General features: G+C 30.3%; 1 protein-coding gene across 14 annotated transcripts in view; it reads right to left on the reverse strand.

Moving 5' to 3' along the window:
• The window catches only part of Rcd2 (Reduction in Cnn dots 2), a 205,692-nt gene that overhangs the window by 169,088 nt on the left and 22,955 nt on the right, over positions 1–13,649 (reverse strand). Inside the window, exon 4 of one of the 14 annotated variants that reach the window (XR_011396833.1) lies at positions 7,312–7,444. The exons of the other annotated variants lie outside the window; for them this stretch is intronic. The gene's annotated coding sequence lies outside the window, so the exon portion shown is untranslated. Of the gene's footprint in view, positions 1–7,311; positions 7,445–13,649 lie in introns of those variants that run through there. 14 annotated transcript variants of the gene reach the window in all.

A 13,649-nucleotide genomic window follows, 5' to 3' on the forward strand; every position in this document is an offset into this window, starting at 1 on the left:
AAGGGTATCAAATCAAAAATATAGCAATAACTTAGAAATTAAGTAATTTACCTTAATGGGGAATTTGAAATGTAGTCGTAGTTAGAAAGTACTTAAGTCATGACCTTTCGGTATTCAAAAATTTAGTTTAATATTGAAAACTGGAAATTTTTTAGCAATAATATCAGCATTATATAAAATTTCTGGTACCCAAATTTTCGACGTGCATACATATGTATGTACACGTATGTATGTTATGTACATACTCAGTATTTAAAAACATAAAAGCTTACTTTTAAAACTAATTCAAATGTTATTTGAAAATCAAATTGTTAGTATAAAAAAAAATAAAAATATATTAAAAAATAATAATATTTTAAAACGTAAAACATAATTTTCGGGACTATTTCCAAAATTTTTTCTCTGACGTTTCTCTATGAAAATCAGTAGACCTGTTCGCACGCTATGTATTTTTATATTTGAAAAAAGTAACAAATGCTGCACACACTGTTAAAATTTTACACACATCCGTAAACAAACATGACCGTCCCATGAGCTTTTTCATAGAGCTTATTTGAAACTTATACATTCTGTAAAGTAAAAGTGAACTAATAATAAACTTAATTATTATTATTAAAAAAAAAGTTTAAAGATTTAGTGAAATAATTTTGGTTTAGTAATATGCCACTGGAAGTATTTATTTATACTGTCTCTAAACAATATCATACAGGTAGGCAACACAACGTGAAACAACTTTGCCTACAATTAGGCGCAACATATCAAAATAATACCCAGACAAATATTACGAAAATAATATGAATAAATAAAAGTAAATAAAGAAGTAATAACTACATATATCTATACAGCACTGTCACGTTCAGCCACGTTTAAATCCAGTTGGACAACCCACTCCCTTGCATTCTATTCGTCCCGTAAGATAAGCGTTCAACACTTGCTCAGAATTCGGACGTAGAATCCGCAAATTTATAATAAAATCAAGATTTGTTAAAACAAGCGGTATTTTTGTGAGGTTAAGCGTGTAATTATTAACATGCCAAAGGAAATTCTGTAAAGAACATATAAAAGAGAGAAAAAAAACAAATATATACAAAAAAACATTTTACTCACCGGCGCTACTGGACATTTCTTTGGCACATTAGAGTACTTATTCATGGCTTCATGTACAAGTTTAAACAAATTATTTCCTGTACCCCTTATAAAATCGCCAACTTTATATTTGACATTGAATATATTAATGGGATTTTGTTTTTGTGATTGCGGCACGCTGACAACAATGACTGTAGTGTCCTCACAAAAATTGTAAGTAGTATGCAGCACCGCGTTAAGGCCAGTTTTATTGGGTTGTGATAAGCTGGCATTGAGATAGCTTATAAAGGCGGCGTTATATTCATATGTTACGGTGTCAAAGATCATCGTGAGCTTTTCAAATGAAATAATTTTAATGAAACTGTGTTTTGTAGTATAGTTTACATGACTTTTGGAATTTTATCTTACCTTTGGTTGGCTGTACGATACACACATAACCAATAAAAAAAGCGACAAAACAGTTCTGTCGAAATCCATTTTCTAACTGATATAAAGAAACGTTGTGTAACTATACTAATATGCGCCTGACGCGTTATACAGCATTTACAAATATTTTTTTCTAATTAACGGTTATCAATTTAAATTACTTTTTACATATGGTATATTAATTATAGTCATTAACTATAAAGTAATTTTAATTGACGAGCATAGTTGGATGTGTAAATGGCTTGTAAATTGTGGATGAATAAATTGCTACTGAATGTGATGTATGCTCCGCTCCGCCTTAATTTGAGAGAGGTTTCCGAGCAGCTGTAGCATCAAGGGAACTAAAGAGAGAAACTAAATCACCTAATATGTTAGAAGTGGTCCAGTTAAAAATATATAACATATGTAAATTAAAGCCGTTGGTGACAAGTGGGAGCACTGGCACTTAGCCTATAAAAAAGTAACCCTGAAATAAAGCACTACAGCTGAACATTAAGGCACGGAAATACACCGAGGTGAGTAATTTTAACTTAGTGCACACAAAGTGAGAAAGTATATGAAAATTTTTTAGACAAGACTCATACAGAAGCCGTCGTTATTTAGATCATACTGATTCATTACAAATATGCTAGCAGATTTCGGCCGTACTTAGCCGGCTCTGTGTACGAAGTAGCGGTTTTACAGTACTCTACCGTTTTTGTCGAGCTGTTGAATATAAAGATACATTTATTGTTGAAATATAGTCGGGAGTTAATTTTAGAAACGGCCACTGCATTATTTTTAAATTTTGCTTAACTTGAATTTTCAGTCGAACACGCTTCCCGTGACATTGATGCATTCAATCCGCTCGACTGTGACGAGCATCATACACCAAAACATGAATATTATTTAAAAGCGTTTCAATTATAATTGACTACGTTTAATAAAATACTAAATATTAATAAAGTCATTAAAAATATATCAAAAAAAAAAAGGCTTTTAATTTCCCATATATTTTACTCTGAATATTTCAGCAATTTAATAAATATATTTATGATCAGACGATATCTACGATTTAAACCAATAACGTGGACATGTTTCCTATGAAAACGCTGTTTTTTCTAATTTTCATCATTTTGTGGTCATATGCGGCACGAGGACAGGTTCTATAACATATATGCCAATTGTAAGAATTTTGTATACATTTTTGTCTTTTTTCCAATAGCGCGTTTTGACCTGGCAATCACTTACCGCTCGCTACAACCCCGCCTATGTGAAATATGCCGATTTCAACATTACGCAACCGCATAATATGAGTTTCAATGCGGAAGTGAACTTTCTTGCTGAATTACCATGTGAGACCATAATCACTTTGGAGATTAAAGCACCGCAACCGGGCAAGAAAATACTTACGAGCATGCTTAAGCTTAAATATGAACTTCGTGATATACTCCAGGGTGTACGTAATAAGTTTTTTAAAATTCTATACGAATCTTTGGAGAAGTACTCGAATTTGCCCAAAAAATGTTCAGTAAAACCGGTGAGTTGAACTTTTATGCTTTACATATATTCCTTTTTAATATTGTAAATATTACCTTTTATTCAACAGAATTTCCTTTGGTACCTACATAATTACTCAGTGCCAATTAGGCAATTTCCAGTTATATTGTCCGAACTGAATTTTCTGACCATTTTAAAAATAACTCGACCTAACAATGATTTTATATTACAGAGTATTTTAAAAGGACGAATAGAATGTAAGGAGCGTAAAAGATTTGATTGTGGTTATGAGGTGAGACGTGGCTGAAGCTTCTTTAAAACAAAATATGTACCTATATTTAAATATCTGAAAGTCATTTACCACAATTAATGTAGAACTATTCTATATGATTTGATAGAAACGTGTGTGGTATAAAATGTGTGGCAAAACTGCATTTACATTTTATTTTATTTTTTATTTCGAAAATAAATAGTAAATGCAGTTACAGTTGTGAGAGAATATTTCTCCAAACACGAAATAAAAATTGTCTTGTTCTGCAAAATTGCCTACATTTGATACTTTTCGGTTTTCGAAAATCACGTCGTCTCAGTGAACGCAATATTATTACGGCTTAGCCTTATATAATTGAATTACCCTTTTAATTGTTCTTAAGAATCTTGATGCAGTTTTACGAAATAATCTTTGAATATACATCACATATTTTCTGAGGGCGATAGTTCTATCATGGTGAGACTTGATCTCATAAATCTAACCTGTGTGGAATAATATCCCAGCCGCAAGTAGTAGACGTTTTTAGCAGAAATCGAAGGGTCAAAAAGGCCTTAAAGTGGGGAAAAGGTTCTTTTTTTATGTTTTTGATAACAGCTTCGACTTGCTGTCGATCGAAATGTGAACCCTGAAACTTAGCTTCACCAAGTAAATGTTTGAAAAGTTGTTGAGTGCTTCGTAACAAAAAAAATTTAATTTAATTAATTAAAGGCTAAACGTAACACATGACTGTAAATAGGACTCTTGTAATACGTATAGGAGCAGAATCAGACTTCTTTCACAAGTATGTTAAAATATCTACTCTGAAGTAAGTACAACAAAACCGTACTTTTTGTACAGCATAAATTTTCCGATTTAATAATTCTCTAAGCTTTCTTAAACATTCTTGAACAAAGAAATAGATATTTAAAGGCAAGATACTCGAATAACAACCCTCATCTACAATTAACTATATCACATATATACAAATGTATGAGTAATATATATATTTTGCACACCAAGTAATAAGTTGAAAAATGCAAAATTTGAACAACAAAGAAATAGTTACACATTCGCCATTATCGCTTTGAATCAGGAGTTAACTTTGCATGAACGCACAAATTTTTATTCCTGCAAGTCACTCTGGAATTTTTTCAAAGTTCATTGTCACCTTTGAAGCAATTACTCATGCGCATGTTGAATTCGGCGACAACTTTCTGCATAATTAGATAAATATTCAATATTGTCATAGAAAATATCGACATTTTGACAGCTGAGTAACGCAAATCAAAAATAGAAAAAATTACGAAATTCATATTGATAATAAAATATCATGGAAAACCATTTAAAGATAATTATTATTTCTTTCACCGCACATTTATGGTTCAAAGAGATTGCGGAGATTAGGCGTATTTTAATCTAGAGCTTTCATGGCATACCTTGTTTGGCTTTCGCAAGTCAGCCGAAATTCGTGGTATATAAATTTGTTTTGTTTTTATGCTTACGCATTTACCATAATTTTGTATTTTATTGGGTAAACAACGCATTAGATTCGAGTTTCTCAAGCCTTTCGCATTCCTTATAGACTTTCTATTCACTTTTGACATATTTTTGCATAGCTGATATTCATATGTATGTATGTATAAATGTACATATGATAGTTGTAATGTTACTTGTCAAATTATTAACTGTCAATTGCTTTGTCTCACATTTTGACAAATTCATATCCAGCAAATTAGGTAACTGAACTTAATGTATGGTAAATAGATTTCAATTGAATGAAAGTTTTGTAAGTTACGTAGGTGGTCTCAAGTTTCATGCATAAGTATATATAATATGTGCAATGGGTATATATAATTTGATTTTTTGACAATTTTATATTGAATATTTTTTAAGAAATAGATGCTTGAGAACAGTTTTTTAGTACAAGCTATTTCGGGAGATTCGCTTCACTCTATTAAGATATTTGTGAAGTAAAAAATCTGATCGAAGCTAAAGTTGCGCTTTCTTGTTCGATATGATAACCTAATATTTTTGAATACTGTCTGTATATACGCGAATTTTGAGTTTAATAAGCGGTGTATATAGCACATTATTAGTTAAAGCCAACTTTACTTATATGTTTGTACATAAAGAAACCACTTGCTATAAATAAATGAATTTTTGCTTCGTTTTATCAAGATTACGCTGTAGCTATATGAAATTTTCGTGACAAAATAAACAACAGCTAAGTATTTTCAAAGTTTAGTAAATATATGGCAAAGGAACTATAAATACAAATAAAGCCAACGCTATAAAAGTGCTGCAATAAAATGCTTGGAATGCGGTGAGTGCAAATATTTGCGTCAGTTTGTTATTAAAATGCTATCACTTAACAACTCACTCACTTTTGCAAGCATATATTTGTCATATGTTTCGCTATATAATCCTGTAAATACAGTATATAAAGAAAATTATAGCAACTAATTTAGACGCACACCCACACACACACACATACAGTAGTCATATAATTGATAAGCAGGTGACGGTCCTTACTTTCGTCAGCGTTTGAGATGAGATGCTGTCTCGGATTGGTGTCAGATTTTTCGTACAACACAGGCGCAAATAAATACACACCTATTGTATACATTAATACATATATAAATATATATTGACAGTCGCCAATACTCATACCTAAAACCATATTATCCACTCTTGTTTGATTAACATGCATTTATTGCTTTAGTTTTCTTACACATTTTTGTTGCTGCTATTGCTTTCAGTTTGTCTACAGAAATTTCTGAAGTGTCAGTCTTGACAGCGTCTGAAGAGCGCCACTTAGTGGTGTGTCAGGCCGTAAGCATTTAAACGCCACATTCGCGGCGGCCACACACCGTCCATGCGTCCATGCTTAAGCGCTTATGTACTTAAGCGTTTAGCTAAGCGTTTATTTATCTTTTAAATACTTACTTTGCTGTTATCTGTATATTCAAGTTTGTATGGCGGAATTCCGTCGTTGCAATTATTTTTATTATTTCTTAAGGCAAACACTCACCTGAAAGGAAAAAAGAAGCAGAAGTAAAAATTTAATGAGAGTGAGCTAAAAGTGTGATATTTTTAAATACATTTGGCTTATGAGATAATTTTTTAAAAATAAAAATTTTTGCCTTTAAATAATATGGCATACATTATGTATTTTTAAGGTAAATATCAAATATTTTCGGCTTTAATTTTCTTTAATCTTAATTTCATTTTATTCGTGCGCAATTAGCTTGTACAAAAGAGATTGCGCAACATAACTTCTTATATCATAAAATATATAAAAAATATAATATACATACATACCAAAGTGGTTGGATTACTAAGTCAGGGGTTTTCAACATAATCTATCTATAACAGACATAGATATTATATCAACAGTCCGCACTAAGGCCGAAAATGCTTCGAAATTATATTCATACTAAAAAACGAAAATATTTAGAAATCTGTGAAAATTTTTTAGACCATTTTCAATGGGCTCTCATATATTTTTTTGTGTTCGAAATGTCAGTTTAGAGGATACTACAAGCGACATTTAAAAGAGTTATATATGTGTTAAAAGGTGTATATATGACTCGTTATCCAAGTACTCTCTGGCTCTATTCCTATAGGTATGAATTTAATGCAATAATTTGAATTTAGATTAACAACAGTATTTATAATTGTAATTGGAGAGCTCAAAATATCTACTTTCTCACGAAAGCTTCTTCAGTTATATTAAATATATTCGACGCTATGACAGCAGACCACAAAACCTGCTTCTATGAGTCTTCTGAGACACTGAGATATTTAAGCTGACGTTGAAGAAATATGTATATTACTTTATTCAAGCATGTCGCACAAATTTCATGAAAAGTTTGTCCAAAAGTCAGTCTAGTACCAATAATTCTGGCAAAAGTATCCACATTCTAAACCTACTAACATTATTTAATAAATACTTACACACTCTGTCTTGCATAATGCAGACATTACGCAAAGCCTTATTAAATATTATAACTTCAGTAAATATTTAACTGACAATAATAACACTACAATTTTAATTACTCTAGTCGTTTTTCCACCATTTCGAGCCACCAGGACGAACTTGTCACTCACTCTAGCTTTAGAAGCATGCTAAATCCCAACCACGTCAATCTTTGCGCTTTTAATTTCAATTTCCCGCTGCTCTTAATTGCCACAATGTCATAACTAGAAGCGCGAAAAACACACAAAAAAAAAGAAGAAAATCAGCAAGACATTTAATATAACGACCAACCGGTTACGGCTTAGTGGCTGCTTTAATTAAATTATCATAATGAGCGACACAATAATTGGTTGAACAGGCAATAAAAATAATAAATGACAACATTGTGTAAAGGCGATGAGGCTGAAATAATGAGGTTACAGGAAGAAAATTTACTTTTACAATGAGAAATATTAATTGAATTAACTGCAGGATAATTGAAAAGAAAATTGTTATGGGAACGGTTATAAGATGGAGCAAGACATTACATAATGTTTGTATGTGAAAAAGTAAGAGATGGTGAAAATAGCAAAGGTGTAAAAATCGATATCTGATGCCTAAGTGCAATAATGACTCGTGCCTTAAAATAGATCTTTTAAAATAGTGCTTTTGACGAATAGTTCTTATACGATTACAGGCTTCTACAGACCAACAAATTAGTAAATTAGTATTCTAAGTCGCGTTCGAGGTGTCGAATTTCTTTACGGTTGCACGTTCGTTAACTTAATGGAAATTCTGAATTTTGATGGGAATAGTAAGTATAAAAGTAATGGTAATGCTATTGTTATGGTATTATTGTATGGAATGGTAATTGTAGTTATAATGATACAGTCAAATAGAAGTATTTAAGTAATTGTAATCGTAAATGTAATTATAATGGTTGAAGTAATTGTAAAGGAAAAGTAATTGTTATGGAAAAAGTAATTGTAATGGTAATGGTAATATACTCTTCAACATAATTATATAGCAAATTGCAAGTATTTTAGGGAGTGTGAGAATTAGATGAGCAAAAAAATAATTACGCAGTTGAAAACAAATGAAAATGAAATTGGCGTGTATTTAAGAAATAATAATGTTAGCATTGGTGCTAGAAGCTGTTATCAAAATTTCGAGTATAAAAAGTAAAGTGGTGCTAATGATAGTTTTAGCTCGGATCTAAGCTTTCCGTCCTTTCCTTTGAATGAAACTGAAAGTACCGCTAAATTTCATTCGAAATGGTGCATTTCTTTACGTTAGCTTGTTCCTTCAAAGCGCTTTAGTCTATTGTTCTAAACGCACACCTAATAAGACGTTCGTTTTTAAAGCGCAAACAAGAAAAAGTTATTAAATATTATATCAGATCAACGTTGAAAGTAAAAAGTATTATCTTCGCTGAGCTATTGACGACTTTGTCAAAAACAGCTGTTCGATATTTAAACAGCTGTTCATCAGTTATTCATTATTGTAGTTTAGCTTACTCTTTTAGTACTGTAATATTTCATTACTTTAGCTAGCAATAAAAAAAAAAAATCTGCTATTTTTATTTATACTTAATGCCGCATTTCTAAGAAAGATAACTGTTTACTTAAGCACACGTCCATAAATATTTTTATAGTGAGTGTAGTAGATATAAAGTGATTCATGATGTCTGTGCAAAGAGATTCCTTTCACCAATACTGTGTATCTATCGTAGTAGTATTGAGTTCAATAAAGATTGCCACCAATTTTAGCCACCTTATCGTTTTCATATATTTCACAACAAATCTAAAATTACGCAACTTTTTGGCAATCATTAACAACGTGCGAAACTTTATGCCTGTGTCTCCGTGTATTTATGATTACTCGCGCAAGTAATAGTGCTGGTTGGCCGCGCTATAATAGTGAATCGCCGGTTGTTCAAAGAGTGAGCGACATAACGATTTTATCAAGCAATATGTATACACGCTAATCAGCTGAGACGGTCAATACTGTTGTGCGCTACTGCTCGTTTACCCCACTTATTTTTATAACTTTTTTTATAACTTTTTAGTGTATTAGTTTTGCTTTTATACAGGCTTTTAATCCGTCTTCTAGCTGTTTATATAAATTTTCGGCTATTACTTTAGTATCATTTGTTTACTTAGGAAATTTATAATTTTTTTTATAATTTTTTCTGCAATTTTTATTTTGCGTTATTGTATCATTTTTGAGGTATTAGTCATTATACTACTGTGCAATGTAGAGTGTTGCAAAAGTAGACAATAATAATGGCAAGGTGGCAATTTTAATATTATTAAAATAATTAAAGTGATTGTTGTAAATTTAATATTGCCTGCAAAAGTAATGGCTAAGGTTATTGTTTGTTAATACGAGATATTGAACTAGTTGCGAGTATAATGGAATTAATTAGAAATTCTGAAATGTAATGGAAATACTTAGTTTAAAAGTAATGGTAATTTTAATGGTCTAGGTAATTATATAACCAAATATGGTAAAGGTATTTAAGTAAACGTAATTGTAATGGTTATGGTAATTCGAATTTTTAATGTAATTATAAAAAAATTTGCAAGTATTTAAGAAAATGTAAGAAAAATTCTCTATGTAATGGTAAATATAATGGACAAGTATTTAAGTAATTGTAATCGTAAATGTAATTATATTAGACAATTAAAAAAGTCATTGTAATAGACAAAGTAATTGTAATGGTAATGGTAATTATAATTTTTGACATAATACAGAATATTGCAAGTCATTGAGAGAGCTTAAGAATTAGATGAACAAGAAAAATGAAAAATAGTGAAATTGAGAAGCTTAACTCATTACAAATGGATTTGCTAAAAAAAATAGTGCAGGCAGTAATGCAGCAGTGTATTTTAGAAATAGTAATGATAGCCTTGATGGAGAAAACTTATAGTAATGTTACTAGTAGTATAAAATGCACATTGGTGCTTCTGTTAATATTTGGTATCAAAATAATAAGTGGTAATGTTCAAAGTAATGCTAATGGGATCAACCAGCAATACGATTAAAAAAAGTATTTAATTAATAGTATAAATGCAGGACCACTGCATGTTGCATAAGTACAGCATAGTACAGGTACACCTACATCTGGAAATTTTTTAGTTAAATCTCCACAAGCTTATTTTATTTACTAAATCCTAGCAAAATTAAGCTAGCCAATCAACTCTCTGCAACATCTTAACGGAACTTTGCCCTCACGGCAGTTTGCAACACCCATTGTGGTTGTGTTTTGAGTTTATCAAGAACGATTTTAAACGTCAAGACAGTCATTAATTTTGCTGTCATTGCTGTTATTTTGTGGATTTTCAACGCTTTATATTTTATGCTGTATTTTGGGATCAGCCTCTTCTTGCACGGCTACAACTTAACTTCAGTTGTTTGCCAGCAAAATATGTAAGCTTACGGCTCATGACATTTTAATTGGCTATAACAGAAAGTTAATACCAAATAATTTTAGTAGACAAGGCAGAGAAAGAATAAGTGAATTAAGTGAATGATACTGAAGTACTTTAAAGTGTGTTTGGGGGTTGAAAATTATTGAAATAAAATTTTTAGAACGAAGTCTCAGGTTGTTGTTAGTAATATTTTATGAGTTTTATTAGTTTGTCACAAATTTTATTAAAAATTAGCTTACTAGGAATTACTTCATTATGGCAACTCTGTACTAAATATAAATTATATATCAGAATTAAAATAATTCCATATACAAAAACAACATCTTGAGTTTATTAAACAATTAATAATACCATCAATTTTAACTTTTTTGGAGGTGGCAGCTCTAAAAAAAATTTATTTGGGTTAAAAAATGCTCAAGTGCATTTCCAGAAGGCTGTTTCAAACGTCTTATGCTTCTCAAGCACTTTTCATTGATTTTAGTTTAGTTTTTGGAACAGGTGGCAATCCTGTTTCACAACATTACATAATTAAATGTATGTATGTGGCTTACGACGTATTTAATGTTATTTATTCTGACTTTATTGCATATGTATCTACAAAAAATACTGAAATACGCAATAATTGTGAACTTGTATCGTGTTTAAAGGTATGACCAAAATTAATAGTTATAGTTTTTGCAATCTAAAATACAACTCTCAAGTCGCAATATGTATTTAAGCCACTAATTAAACTTAATTAAACCAAAAAACAAGCAAAAACATTTTTTTATCGAATAACATTACTGTTATATATATACATACATACATACATGCATATTGTATATCGACTTATATTTACCTATCATGAATCATATTAATCCCCGCCTATCCATTTTAATTTCTACTACGTCTACCCTAAAGGTTAAAAAACCGCTCAATTAAAAAAGTAGTTATTATGACGCCGGGTGGCCGAACTGCTGGACGTAATGCTCGTATGTAATTATTTTGGCCTCTGTCTCGCTTCCATATTTGCCACGATAGTAGTGGTCACACGCTAAATTGCCTAGCTAATTAATAAATCACGTGAATTGGTTTACGGATTAAGCGCAAGCATTAATATATGTATATGTTTACATATGTATATAGGTAGGTTTGTAAGAAAGTATGTATAAAAGTTAGACTAAGTTACCAAGCGCAGTATTAGTTGTGGTACAACTGTGTATGGGTGGTCCGCAGTTTCCAGCAAGCGTCGAGCACAAGCTATGACTCAACAAAATTCAACGCAACTAAAACATAACCGAAAATGTATAAAAATAATAAAGCACTAGACAAAAAAAAATTGTAAAGGCTGGATTGATGTTATTTGGACTGCTAACTAAACAGCTGCGTCATTAAAGCACAGTTGTTACTAGATATACTAATTTAATTTTTTTTTATATAATAGTCTTTATGCTTAGTTGTTGATATCATATTAAATAAATAAAATTTATAGTCATTTTTTAAAATTTTAAATTAAAATAAACGTTGTTCCAAATATCTAGAGTCCACTATAGCTTGCACTACAACTTAACGACAACTTAATGAGTTTCTTGCTTTCTGTATCACTTTTCATAAACTATAATTTTGCAAAAAAACAAAAAAATATATATATTTATTTTACTAAACGCCTCGTCATACCTACACATACAAACATATGTGTCCACTGCTAGTTATTAAGCAGTGAAAATAAAGTTGTTGCTACAATAATGCAGCTGTCATTAATCATTTATTTATTGGAGTGTGGCGAGCTGTTGAAATAAGAAGAAGCGGACTCATTGTGGAGATAATTTGCAAGTAGCAGGAGCAATGGGAGCATATATATAATTATACATATATATGTGCGTATGTACATGTTTACAACGATTGTATAATTAAGTCGACAATAAATGCAAATTGAAGTTGCTGAGTCAGCTGATCACTCCTTACTGATTTCTATCTAAAAATTTTATACTTTAATGGAATTTAGAGCGATTTAATTAAGATTTGTTGGGGGAGTGCTTTTGCATACATACAAATAATAATATTTTTTGTATTTTTTTTTCTGAAATACAAATAGTGTTTTATTTTTTTTTTCAATCACATTTTTGCACTATAATATAATATAAATATAATATCATAAACATGTATTACTTTAATAAAATTAATATTTTTTTTTTAATTTTTGGTTTTGTATCGTATTAATATACAAAGATTAATATTTTTTTATTCATTCCAAAAAATGCAGTTATTATTAAATTTTTTTTTTTTTTTTATTTTGAAAACTTTTAGGAAAACCATGTGTTTTAAAATAAATAATTTTTTTCAATTGCTATTTTAATTTTCGAAAAATAAGTTCAAAAAAATATTATTTATATGCGTGAACAATGAGCAGCGGCGTTTCAGACAATGGGGCAACTTCTTGGGCAGGCAGAGACGAGTGCAAAATTTCAGATCGATTTCTCATAAACTGAGGGACTGGTTCGCCTATACACAGACGAATGGACGAAGGACGGCCAAACAGACAGACATGGCTAAATGAACGCAGCTCGTCATACTAATAATTTATATACATAAATTATAGGGCATCTGACGTTGCCTTTAGGGTGTTGCAGACAACGTGGTAAGCTTTATATACCCTGCTCAGCAAAAAAAAAAAGTATTTTTATATCAAAAAATACACTATTTTTTTCAAAATATGAAACTGATAAAATGTATTAGTTTTAAATAAAAAAATATATACGATTTTTTAGAATGTTGCTTACTGTTAATAAATTATAAATACAATTATTTTTTATAATAAAAGTAGTTTTTAACAAAAAGTGTAAAAACTTGTTTTATAAGCACGTATTTTCCGATCAAAAAGACAGCAGTAGTTGATATTTTTCCAAAAAAAAAAAAGAAATAGTAGTTAATAGTTTTTAAATTAAAAAACATTATCAAATTCAGTGCTTTGAAATTTTTTGAACTAAGTAGATACTATTTTGTAATTTCGAAGAAATAAATTTTAAAATGTCTTAAT

The sequence above is a fragment of the Bactrocera oleae genome, chromosome 6 (genome assembly GCF_042242935.1).
Source record: "Bactrocera oleae isolate idBacOlea1 chromosome 6, idBacOlea1, whole genome shotgun sequence".
In the NCBI taxonomy this organism is placed as follows: Eukaryota; Metazoa; Arthropoda; class Insecta; order Diptera; family Tephritidae; genus Bactrocera; species Bactrocera oleae.